This window comes from Nanorana parkeri, unplaced genomic scaffold, assembly GCF_000935625.1.
Source record: "Nanorana parkeri isolate BGI_ZX_2015 unplaced genomic scaffold, ASM93562v1 scaffold2311, whole genome shotgun sequence".
NCBI classification, from domain to species: Eukaryota; Metazoa; Chordata; class Amphibia; order Anura; family Dicroglossidae; genus Nanorana; species Nanorana parkeri.
In genome coordinates, this window is record NW_017308579.1 from 52317 (window position 1) to 65727 (window position 13411).

Genomic DNA, 13411 nt, shown 5'->3' on the forward strand with positions numbered 1-13411 from the left:
CCCCACCCTCGCCCCCCCCCCCCCCGGGGGGGGGGGGGGGCGCAGGAGGGAGCGCTGCCTGCTGTCAGGATGACGGAGCAGTGAGGGGGAGAGAAATAGGAGTCTTTAAATGGTGCGGATATTGGGGAAAATGGGTGTGGGGCCACTAAAGGGTGTGGCCACTGAGGGGTGCTGTGAAGCTTTCTTGCACAGGGCGCCTAAAGGCCTAAGGCCGGCCCTGACTGCGTTTTCCTTTTCCATTTGCAGAATTTTTATTTGGGATTCTGCCTCTGCTTGGCGAGCCTTGCTCCGAGCTTCTATCTCTGTTTGGCAAGCTTTGCTGCGAGCTTCCATCTCTGCTTGCAGAGTTTTGCTTTGAGCTTCTGCCCCTGTTTGGTGAGCTGCTCTTTGTGCTTCTATTTCTGCTTCCTTCCTGGCAAACGAAGCTTTGCACATTATTCATTTCCAGATTTGTTTTTGGCCTCTGCTAACTTATAGCTTAATGTTGAGTTCCTGGAGCAAAAGGATCTAGAAGAACGTGCTGTGAGCTTGGTTGATGTGGATCTGTAAGATCTGGTCTCCTACAGTTGATCAATGCAGAGTTCTGCCTTATACTTAGCATTTTGCCCTCAGATCTCTTTGTCAGTTTAGTGCATCAGTCTTGGTCAGTTGTGCTGAAGAGTCCTCTATATTAGAGTCCTTTAAGAAAGCTGTGTATTTTGCAGACCGGCGCTGGTAACATTCATAGGCGGCAGATCTATAGAGTCTCTTAATACAGCTGGTCGATCATTAAAGTGTGGCAAAACTGACATGCAGCGTGAGGTTCTGTCCCATAAGTCTGGCAGATTGCTGGAGAACTCATCTCTAGTGGTTTCATAGTCTTCCCTGAGTTGCTGTGTCGGTTTTGTTGTGCGTTTGGGTCATATAATCTGTTCAGCAATATCTGCAGAATCTTGCTCCCTTTATGTCTGCAGGTTCAGAGGCATGATGTATCTGCATTGGTTGAGCCATAATAGAGTGTTCAGAGCCTTGTCCAGACATTTTTCAAGTTTTTGCAAAAAATGGTACTGTCTCTTTAAGAAGACGAACAGCAGCTTAGACAGGTGGGGTAACACAGTTCAATGAAGAGAAACAGTTTTCAACATTCACAGGTGAAGTGCAGTAAGCTTCTTTCACAAGATGGCACTGAGCTTGATTGCAGATTAGGCACACACATGTACAGAGCAAGCAGGCTGTAGGCAGGGCAGCCTTCAGAAATTTTGGGGCCCATTACACGGCTTTAGGCCAGGCCCCACACCACCGACAACACCGCCACACTGAGCCAGTCACACTGTTATTATTATACATTTATATAGCTCTGACATATACCACAGTACTGTACAGAGAACACTGAGCCAGTCACATCAGTCTCTGTACAGAGGAGCTTACACTCTAATGCAGAATGGTGCCGGTTGTAGGGGGACAACAAATCCCAGCAATACATTTATACAGCAATGCAGAACAGTATATGAATTGGACTCTGGGCCTAGTAACCCACTGGACTCAGAAGGAGGTTGAATGTCTCTTCTATGTAAAGTTTATCCATTGTTTCTAGCCTATTTTTTCAGATTTGTTTTCTTTTTGCCTCATTTAACCACTTGCCATCCATGGCCGTTCCTGAACGGCCGGACGGGAGCCTTATAGGAGCAGGAGGGAGTCTTAAAACTGTTAGAAATGTAAACAGCCAGAGATGGCTGTTTACATTCAAGCAGTCGGGCATCTCTAGAGACACCCGATCGCTTGTAGTATCTGCAGGTCTCCCTTTGATCTCCTCTCCTGTCCCCGAATGCAGGAAGTGATGTATATTACACCACTTCCACATTCAGTGTCACTCTCCGGCAACAGATCTCTGCTTCAAAAAGCTTCTCTGGGGATCCCTAGGTGACAGAGGTCTTGGAGACCCCTGATGTCTCCATAAAGAGGATCTGTTATTTAAACAAAAAAAAATGAAGAAGCATAAAAAAATTGTGACAAATAAAAATTCCAGGCCCACAGCCATGACACTGCAGTGTCCTCTGTCCGATGACTCCATGTGAGAGTGCCTAAGAGGTGAACATGTTAGACATGTGCACCAGCAAAAATTTGTTTAGTTTCATTTTGTTCTAATTTTTTGTTATTTAGTTTTTTTGGGATTCGGGTCCAAAAGTTTCAGATTTGGACCAAATTAGTTAGCGGTAGTATGTACGAATTTGCATTCTAGACGAAGTTTCGTTACAGCAAAGTGACAAACTAAAAGGAAAACATTTTTTTTTAGTCCGCAGAAGAAAAAAAAAACCACACGAGGTTCCCCTCCTGATTCATACCAGACCCTTTAGGTCTGGTAGGAATGTTAGGCGGGACCCCGCCCCCCAAGTTAAAAAAAAAAGTGTGTGGGGGTTCCCCCAAAATGTCATACCAGGCCCTTTAGGTCTGGCAGGAATTTTAAGCAGGCAAAAAAATGGGGGGGAAAAATCCTACCAGACCCATAATCTGAGCACAGGCATGGCAGGGCAGGAAAAGGGGGCGAGCGCCCCCCCTCCCTGCCATACCAGGCCACATGCCCTTGGAAAAGCACCTTGTCCCGATGGGGAAAAGGGCCTCTTCCCCCCAAGCCCTGGGGAGTTGGTTGTGGGAATCTGCGGACAGGGGGGGCTTATTTGCATCGGAGTACCCAGATGAGCCCCCCCCTTGTGAATGAGTAAGGGGTACTTGTATCCCTACTCATTCACTAAAGGGTGACATAAAAATGCAAATAAACAAACCATAATGTAATGTTCTGTCTTATATTCATGCCCTAAATTTTACATTAGAAAGATAGCATTTATAAGGTATATTCATAATTAACTTGATTTTAAGCCTTAAACATATAGGATTACAGCTTTCTATACATGAATCTTCAGACTTTTCCAAACTTCACAAATCAAAAAAGTGTACAGATCACTTAGGATCCATCACATTCTTAATCTCAGTACAACTAATACCCTCTAAACCAGGGGCGCCCACAATTTTTCGTCTGGAGATCTACTTTTCAAATGACGAGCTCAATGCGATCTACCAACGAAAAAACACTTGAATTCAGGAACGGTAGGGGGCGTGGATGTGCATTGAAGTCAATGGCACCACAGGCAGGCCCCTCGCCTGCGGTGCCATTGACTTCAATACAACCCCACACCCCCTCCCGCCCCCGAACGCAGGGAGTCGGCCGGCTTACATTCCAGTGCGTCCTAGATGCCCCGGCATCTTATCCTCCCGTGGTGCTCGTGTGGCCGACGTTGCACATGGGGAGAGGTGTCCTGCCCCTTTCCATCTGCGGCGTCTAAAAGGTGCCCATACACTGCACGATTCTCGTACGAGAATCGCGGGAATTCCCGCGATCGTACGAGAATCGTGCAGTGTATGGAAGGCGTGCGACCGTCGTTTCTACTGTACGGTCACACGTCTTCCGTCGAACCAGCATGCTAGAAAACCCGCCGGGAATCGTACGATTCGCGGCGAGTTAGTGGCCTGCTGGTTCGACAACTGCCGAACGGGCAGTTGTCGAACCCGTTTGCAGTCATCGCAAAGCACAGAGGCTTCCCATTCATTAAGAAAATATTTTACTATCAAGCAGTTTCTGAATGGGGAGGAGCCTCTGTAGTGATTCCTTCTCCCCATTGAGAAACTCATGAATGAACAGGAAGTGATGTAAATCACATCCTGTTCATTTATAACAGTTATTTGTGCTGCACGGAAGACCGGTACATATCATTGATATGTACCGATCCTCTGCCGCTCGGCCACGCACACAGGGGGGCTCAGCTTCTCCCATGGATCCCCCCTGCTCTCCCGGGCAGAGGAAGCGGGGGATACGTCATGAAGCACTTTAGCCGCGGGGGTGGGGGTGGGTGGAGCCTCTGTCACAGAACAAAGGCCAAGCGGTGAGGGGAGAGAGAGGCGCCGGCTGTCAGATCCAGACCGAGCGTCTCTCTCTCTCTCTCTCTCCTCACCGCTCAGCATTAGTTCTGTGACAGCGGCTCTGTCCTCCGCCCTCCCCCGCCGCCGGTTCCTTCACTTCTTCTCGGATGCCCGCTGCATACAGATGGGGAGAGCAGCAGGGATCCAGAGAAGCCCCACCGACGGGAGGAGAGGACATTGCGATCTACAAGTGATCGCCCTACCTTATGGGCACCCCGGCTCTAAACATTATTAGTATTACTTGTAACGTGGATAAAAATCTGAAAAATAAAGGATTCTAACTGTACCCTTAGTAATGTCCTGCTTAATGACCTCATAGTGCCCTTGTTGGTCCTCTGCAAGATTTACAAATGCCTGGCCTTGTGTTTCTGCCCTGGTATGACGTACCATGCCCATTGCTCCCTGGGCAAACAGTACTGACGACAAGTCCTTTCAAATCCCTGTAGGAAAGTGTGTATATCATGATCTCTGTCCATAGTTTGTAGATGTTATATTCTTGTTATAATTTTGTTCTCCCTGGACTTCATGGTACCAGCTAAATGATTTTGCTGCAGAGTTTTGCTAGCTAGGTTTTTTGGGTAAGCCAGCCCTTCTCTCCATAAAAGAGGGGCATAGAACAGCCAGGAAATTAGAAGCTGTTTAGGGAAAGCTTATAAACTGCATAGGGAGAGATTAGGATCAGTTACGAAAACATCCATAGCAAGCTTCTTTTTGCTGCAAGGCTTCCCTTAGAAAAAAATGGGCTTTTGTTTCAAGGGATTGTATTTGATTTCATTGTATTTTTTTTTTTTCCTGTTATGTGGATAGTGGTGCTTAAAGTGGAGCATTCAATTCTTACTGTCCATTTGGTTTACAGCACCTTGCTACATCATTTGAAAGGAAAAAACCGAAGTGCAAGAACAGTTTAACACTCACAATTGACACATCCCCTATCCCTATATATAAAAGAAAAGTTAGGCATACATCAGTTAAGCCTATTTTCCCTGATTAATATTGTCCTACTGCTGGCCAGTTTTAAACTGCTGTATCCTCTATAGCAGTGATGGCGAACCTTTTTGAACCCGAGTGCTCAAACTGCGACGCAAAATACATTTATTTACCTCAAAGTGCCAGCGCTGAAAATAAGTTTAGTACTGTATTGCAGTTCTGGCGCTCGGGTTTAAGAAACGTTCAACATCAATGCCTCAGGCCCCAATTCACACCAAGCGACATACCTTACAAGCGACCCGGGATAGCGCGACTGTTCGGGGCGACGTTCCAGCAAAGATCACGCGACCTTCACCGTCGGGCTGCATTCAAAAATAGAAAAATTGTGCGACATCCGCGGGGAAAAAAGGGTCCTGCTGAAGCGACAGCAACGGGCGACATGGAGCTGTACATTAGAACAGCTCCATTGGGGGGGCGTGGCCTGAACATGGCGCTGACAAAACGTGAGTGAGCAGAGCTCCGTGGAGTAATGGAGGATATCTCAGCAGACCTTCCCAACTGACGCCATTCCGCCCCATGTCTAGGGGTACCAGAAAGTCGCGGACCCCCCGCACCAGGAGGTGCCCGCACAAGATCCACGTCCCGACCTACGAGAAGGGAGCGCTCGGGAGATCCGGAAAGCTGATTGGCTCTACGACACTACTAGCACAGACCCTGGAACTTTACTCTTTGAGACCCTCTTAGTGTGAACCTGACTAATAGGCCCAGCGTCTCCCGGTGGAGTGACTGGTCTTACCTGCTTTGACGGAGGGTGCCGGGGGTTGGCGAGAGCCGGACTAGGCCTACTACTATGGCTCTGCTGAAACGATTTAGGGGACCTACTTATGGGTGGCGGCTGCCTGCCCCACGACCCCTGGCGGGATTGCTCTGGGGGCCCGTTGATTGATATGTTGAGTGGTTTGCAGGGGTTGACGGGGAAGTTCCTCTAACGAGGATGTGCTGTGATATGTTGTGGCCTAATTAGCAATTGGTCCTATCGTGGTTATATTAGGTATATTGGAGTTAATGGTTATAGCAGTGTTAATATACTGGGGGTTTGAGATGGGTTGGGAGGAGGGGAGGGGTAATGGGAGAGGGACCGGGCCCTGTACTGGCTTTCTATGTGACGGAGCTGGGGCAGGACCGGGCCCCTGGCTGGCTGTTAGCCTCCGGATCCAGTACGCATGGGGCGTCTGGCTGTCCAAGATTTAGTTATGTTCTCCATATCTCGCTCTGTTGGCAGCTGTGTTTAGTCTCTATCCCCAAATACCAGGTGTTACCTCTCCGTGTTGGAGTTAATCCATAGGAACGCCTGGGTTGTACCTGTCTAATTTTTTTTTCTTGTTTGTTTTCTTTCTCTTCCTTGCACTAGGGTCGGTGCGTCTAGTGCTATACTTTGTGTTCTCTTTTCTCTGTTTCTCATTGTCTTGTCCTCGTGTCTGTTCTGTTGCCCTCTTAGTGTCTCTGTCTGGTCCACGTTAGTGTTTGTTTGTGCTCGATCCCGAGAAGCCAGGAGATACTCCGACTGACCTGGGGAGCCCCGTATGAGCCTGCCAGAAGAGATTCCACTAGAACTGTGAGTTAACCAGTACACCATGCAGATTGTCAATGTTACCTCCTTTAATGTTAGGGGGCTTCATACCCCCGAAAAGAGATCAAACCTATTGAACGAGTTGTGGAGACAGAGGTCTCATGTAGCATTCTTACAGGAGACACATTTTAAGGTGGGGCAAATTCCCAAACTAGGAAACCACCGATATGCCACCTCTTACCATGCTCCATCCCGGGATTCTAAATCCAAGGGGGTGAGCATCGTATTGGCCAAGACCTTGCCATGGAAATATGTAGACACTTATGCAGACCCGGAGGGGAGAATGCTGAAGGGGGACCTACATGGCCACAGGGTGACCTTTGCTGCAGTGTACGCCCCTAACCCGGGACAGGTGACCTTCTTGGAATCCTTATGGTCGCAGGTAAAGACGTTTGCAGAGGGACTGTGGATCCTAGGGGGAGATTTCAACATGGTACTAGACCCCGAGTTAGACTCCACAAGGGGGATTTCCCAGATCTCGCACGCACAGAGGAAAAGAGTCAAACGGTCCATGTTTGAACTCCAGCTGGTAGATCCCTGGCGCATTAATGACCCCACGGGGAGGGATTACACACATATGTCCGCCCCGCACCAATCTTATTCGCGTATAGATTTTTTTCTGCTCCAGCATGCGGCGTTGCCCCTTCTGACCGGTACATCCATAGGCACCTCGACTCTATCTGATCACTCCCCAGTGCACCTTAGTATACTTGTGGGAGAAGCGACCCGTTCGCCATTTACGTGGTGACTGAACGAATCCCTATTGCAAGACGAAACGATCCTGACAAATGTTAGAACGGAGTTAGCACACTACTTTAGAGATAATGCCTCCCCAGCGCAGGATCCGCTCACCTTATGGGAAGCACATAAGTGCGTCATTAGGGGGGCTTTGATCAAAATAGGTACCCAGCGGAAGAGGCAGCGCATGCGGCGAGTGGACGAACTGTATACCCAGCTGCGAGACTTGGAGCTGCGCCATAGGGCTACATTAGATGGGGATACACTGACCGCTCTGATCCAGACCCGTACAGAACTCAATGACCTCCTGCTAGACAGGGTACAGGCCCAGTTAGGTAGAGCACGCCGAACGTTTTACGAATTTGGGAACAAACCGGGAAAGCTCCTGGTCCATGCCCTCAGAGACGTACGCTCCCGAACATACATACCCTCAGTCCGCTCGACGGAGGGTCTTCTGGTCTCCAGATCCAAAGACATAGCACGACAATTCCACTCTTTCTACTCGGCCCTCTATAACCTACATCAGGACGCTGGTCAGTCCGAGTCCCAGACACGCACACAGGCGATCAGGGCGTACTTAACCGAATCGGGCATGCCCCGCCTGCCCGTGTCGGTTGCAAAAAGCATGGAAAATCCCATATCGGTGGAGGAGTTTGGGGCGGCCCTAAAGACTATGAAACTGGGGAAGGCGCCAGGCCCGGATGGTCTAACTCTAGTCTACTACAAATCCTTCCAGGAGCTCCTGGGGACACATTTTTTGGAGGCCTTTAATTCGCTCCTCGAAGGTAACACGCTACCACGTGATGCACTTCGGGCACAAATTACGGTAATCCACAAGGCAGGGAAGGACCCCGCACAGTGCGCTAGTTACCGGCCCATCTCGCTGCTGAATACTGACCTGAAGATGTTTACACGAATTCTAGCCTCCCACATTCTCCCATATCTAGGAGACTTAATAGGAAATGACCAGGTGGGCTTTATCTCACAGCCGCTCCTCCTGCTATCCTTGGATGCGGAGAAAGCGTTTGATAGGGTGAGCTGGCCATTTCTGAGGGAGATGCTAGACTTCATTGGACTAGGATCAGGCATTCAGCAGTGGATTCGGTCGTTATACTCGAACCCCACAGCAGTAGTGCGTATCAACGAAACACTATCGGAGCCGTTTACCATCTCGAATGGGACGCGCCAGGGTTGCCCACTCTCGCCCATTATTTTTATCCTTACACTTGAACCGCTCCTTAGGACTATATACAGATGCCCGGACATTAGGGGCTAGACTGTGGCAAGAGACAGCATAAGGTCGCGGCCTACGCCGATGACCTGCTGCTGTACATCACACACCCCGAAATCTCTCTGCCCAATGTCATGCAGGCATTACGAGCGTATGGTCAACTGACAGACTTTAAATTAAATTGGACTAAGTCGGAAGCGCTGAACGTCTCTCTTCCGGAGGGGCGTTTGGCAAAGTTGAAAGACTCTTTCAGATTTCGGTGGGTGGACACACACATCACTTACCTGGGTGTTGCTATCCCAGCAGATATTCGTAAAACGTTCTCCGTGAATTTTATCCCACTTCAAAAACGCATCACGCTAGATCTGGCCTCCTGGGACCGTCCCACCTTTACGTGGCTGGGACGCAATAATATGGTGGTCATGCCTAGGTTGTTATATCTCCTCCAGACGCTCCCAGTGTCAATCCCGGTGAAGTTCCTTCGCCAGCTGAGGTCCCAATTTCTAACTTTCCTATGGATGAACAAGAGGGCACGGTTGAGACATCAGCTTCTGTCTAGATCTAAGGGAGCAGGGGGGTCTGAGCTTCCCAGACCCGGTGATGTACTATAAGGCGGCACACCAGTCGGTGGTGGTGGACTGGTGTTGCAACTCTGAACATAAGCTGTGGGTGGACCTGGAGCAATTGGAGTGCACTCCGCCTCTACAGAGTGCACCTTGGATCTATCCCAAATTGCTGCTTTCGTACTGGTCGAACCCATTGGTTCGGGCCATGATGAAAGCGACAAGTGGATCACTGCCCAACCCAGGTCTCTCCCCACAGCCCTCACCTCTCGTACCACTGACTGGGAACCCGCACTTCCCCCCGGGTCTGCATACCCCGCTGGCGAGGTCCTTGGCCTCGTCGGAGCATACTAAATTATCTTAGTTCCAGGAGGCGGACCGGTGGTTGCACATAGCTCAGATTAGAGACCTGACCGACCCGCCCATGGGCTTTTGGAGCGCCCTACAGACACGCCACTTTCTAGACACATCACGAGCTGGGGACCCCCCCCTCCGACCATGAACAGAATTCGAGAGAAAGTGTGTGAGAAAGCGGAGCCAGTGAGACATATGCTGTCTCATCTAGTCGACTGTCTCCGTAACCCACCGGACCTTCCCCCTCCGTACTTCGTCGGTCAATGGGCCACAGACTTGGGTGTGGAGTTTAGCCCCGAGCAGGTGGACCGGATGTTGCACTTTGCTCTCAAATCCTCCGTGTCAACTAAATATCAGGAGGCAGGATACAAACTGTTGACACGGTGGTATAGAGTCCCAAAAGTTCTACATACTATGTACCCGGCGGTACCAGAGACGTGTTGGCGATGCGAGGGAGAGGTGGGTTCCCTACTGCACATCTTTTGGGAATGCCCGGGAGTGGCTCCCTTCTGGTCCCAGATTGCCACCCTTGCGCAGAAGATCACGGATGTGACCCTTCCACTTACTCCTGCAGCGTATCTCCTCCACCTGACACCGCTTTCGCGGAAAGCATATAAGCGATCCCTTCTGATTCACCTGCTGAATGCGGCGCAGGCATGTATCCCGGCATTGTGGAGGCAGACCCGACCACCAATAGTGGAGATGTGGGTGAGAAGAGTGGAGGAGATCCGGCTGATGGAGGACCTGACCTCAACAATTCGTAAGACCCAGCACAAATTTGTGGCGACTTGGGCAGCATGGTACGTGTTCAGAGACTCCTCGGAGTTTCCCCAGGTCAGCCAGGGGTAAATATAGGTGGTGGCGACCGCAGGAAGGATGCTCCAGTGGACCGGGACTTGGGTGTTGTCTTCCCCTTCCCTGAATGTCTTGTCTTTTGTGATATGTGTCATCTTCTACTTTCTGTAGTGTAGTTCCTTTCCCTTTGCCCTTCTTGGGTGATCAGGGAACTATCCGCGCCGGCTGAATGCGCGAAATAGCGGGATTTCACGCACGGTGTGAATGGGGCCTTAGGCAAAATTGGGAAAAACACGCATATTCAAACATTTATACACTTAATAAAACACACACATCACACACGTATTAAAACACAGCTGTTTAAAACCTTCATGACTGAGCTTGTTTTTAGTTTCTGTACGTAAATAACTAACCCGCTTTTGACATTTTTACTGTGCGATTCTTCCACGTCAGTAATATACTTTCTTACTAAATGCATCCACACATATTATATATTGTTTTTAAGAGGACAGATAAGGCTATACAGTATATTTATATCACATATGTGTACCTAATGCTTCACTTAGGACAAATTAAATATTAAAATTGAGGAAAAAAAGTTTGTAAAATGTAAAAGTCATAATCAAAACCTTAAGTCATATGCTGCAATATTAAAGCAAATCATATTTTCCTTTTAATTAAGTTAAATGTATCGTAATAGAGAAATGAAGAAATACAAACTATTGTGTTGTAGTGAATTGCTTACTTCTTTTTTTTTTCTTCTTTTTTAACAGATCCAACCAATGTTCAAGATTTAAAAAGTATCAGTGTAACGGAAACCACCATAGTTTTGCAATGGGAAGTACACTCTTCTTTTACGACATTCAACGTAACATGTACTGGCGGTGCAACTACAAAACAAATGAATGTGACTGATAATAATTGCACAATAGCCAATCTACTTCCTGGAGTAATCTACAACATCACAGTATATTCAGTGAATTCAACATATACAAGCCCTGGTACCACCATATTAGTTACTACATGTGAGTACTTCTAGTACAAATCTTTTATTCTTGAGCACCCTAAGTGTGAACTTTAGGTTTGCTTATGAGGCTCAAAATATGAAATGTTTTCCCTAAACAAAATGCACAAATACAAAAAGGACAAAATGCATTAACCCATATCAACAAATTAGATTTTTTTTAACTAAAAGCAAAAAAAGGGCATGTTTTAAATTTACATATTAATAATAATAATAATGATAATAAAAAAAACCTGAATTTTAACCTCTCCCAATTCCTGCAAAACGCCAAATGAAATTAATTCCATCCTGAACCCACAGGGGCTGTTTAATGTGCTGGAACAAAACATTATTCTGTTAGTTGTGGGGATATTTTCCAGTTGTGGCTGCTGTCTCAGTGGGCCAAGCTGCTACATTATTTTTTTTTTAAATTATATATATATATAATTTATATAGTGCATTGGCTGTGTTGGGACCTAGGACACCAAGGAGGAGATGCGCGGCATTTGTCCCAGGGGCCCAGTTCTTGTGACACCAATGCTACACACATAGTCCTGCATTACAGACCTCATATACAAACTAGCCTTTATGTATCTTCCAAGACAGGTGATGAAAATTTGCTTCTGCAAGGGGCAAAAGAGAACGGTTAAACTGAGCCTAACAGCAGGAGCTATCAGAATAATAAACAAAACAAAAAAAACAGCAGATAGCAAGGGAAGCATTAGCTTCTCTGCTATCTGCCATCATTTTAGGGAGGGTCCCTTCCCCCCAGAAGTTGGGTAGGGGAGAAACCAGCAGGTAGCAAGGGAAGCATTAGTATTGTGAAAAAGGTTAACACCACAGCATTATGGTGCTTATCATGTGTATGACCTTTTTTTTTGTTCTGCTGTTTTCTTAGTCTGTATGCATCTTATTTTATGTAAGCTATTCAGTAATGCAGTAATTAACTATATTAACCACTTCAGTATCGGCATGTTACACCCCCTTCATTTCCAGGCCATTTTCAGTCTTCATTGATGTGCAAGTTTGACTGAGAATTCCTTCATCACACAACACTAACAACATTTATGTGATATCTTTTTGTTAGAGCTTTCTTTTAGTGATATTTAATAACCATTTTTAAAAATGTTTTACTAGATCAAGTAAAAATGACCATAATATTTTGAAAAAGGCCTGTTTCCCTTACTTTTGTTTTGTAAATCATAGCAAATAAAAATGTCAGGACAGTAGGGAAATCCCTGAAATGTCTCCTTTTTAAAAAGTAGACACTCCAAGGTGATCTAATTTTTGGGTGCAGTTTTTTTGGAAATGAAGAAACAGTATTAAGGGGGTTAAAACATGGAGCCTGGTACAACCAATAGTGCAGAATATACTATAAATGTAAAGGTCACATACAGTAGGAGGATGGAAATGAAGGGGTTAATGTATAGATGTGCAGAGATAGGGGAGGTCAAAGGGTAAACATACAAGGCAGCGCATAGACATAATGGATCTAATATAAGCAGGAAAGGGGGGGGGGGGGTTAAAAGTGATTTGAAACTTTTTTTTTTCTGCTACTGCAGATTCTTTCCTCTAGAAGTCATGAATGAATGACTCATCAATTCATGACACACTATACTCTCCCCTGCCTCTGATGTAAGAGGAAGGGGAGGGCTTGGCAATGTAAACATTTCAACATGATCGCGGTGATATCGAATCACAACTATCACAGGACACAGCTTGTCCGATCGACTGTGTGCAAAGCTGCAGCATTCTGCTATCTAAAGACAGCAGGAGCCACGGCTGCAGCAGCCACGTGAACACACATGTTCACATGAGGACATACCTTGCACCTTTTCTATAGGAGTGGCCCTGACCTCAGTGCTAAAAATGAGAATTGTGCTTGTACCTTACTAATAGGTCTATATTCATTTTTATACAATAAATAAAATATGTGTTATACAGCTGATCATAAGTGATGAGTGAACCAGGCAAAGTTCAGTTTGCTGCACGTTGAGAAGTTCGCAAATACTGAACATAGCCCAAACCCCACTGAAGTCTATGAATCTTATTAGTTTTTCTGGCCTTTTCCCAGGTTAGCACATGAGCAGCTGGGCACATCCATGGGAGACGTGTACCAATGTAAAAAAAATAAAATAACGTTCAGCAGGGAGAGGGTCTTTTAAAGTAACTTAATGTGGGCAGTGGCGTAACCAGAGTTATGGGCGCCCGGGGCAGAA

General features: G+C 47.0%; 1 long non-coding RNA gene across 1 annotated transcript in view; it reads left to right on the plus strand.

Moving 5' to 3' along the window:
• LOC108801349 overlaps positions 1-13411 on the plus strand; it is a 33582-nt gene that overhangs the window by 1699 nt on the left and 18472 nt on the right. The window contains exon 2 of the long non-coding RNA XR_001942144.1: positions 5472-5474. This is a non-coding gene — a long non-coding RNA (uncharacterized LOC108801349). The remainder of the gene's footprint in view (positions 1-5471; positions 5475-13411) is intronic.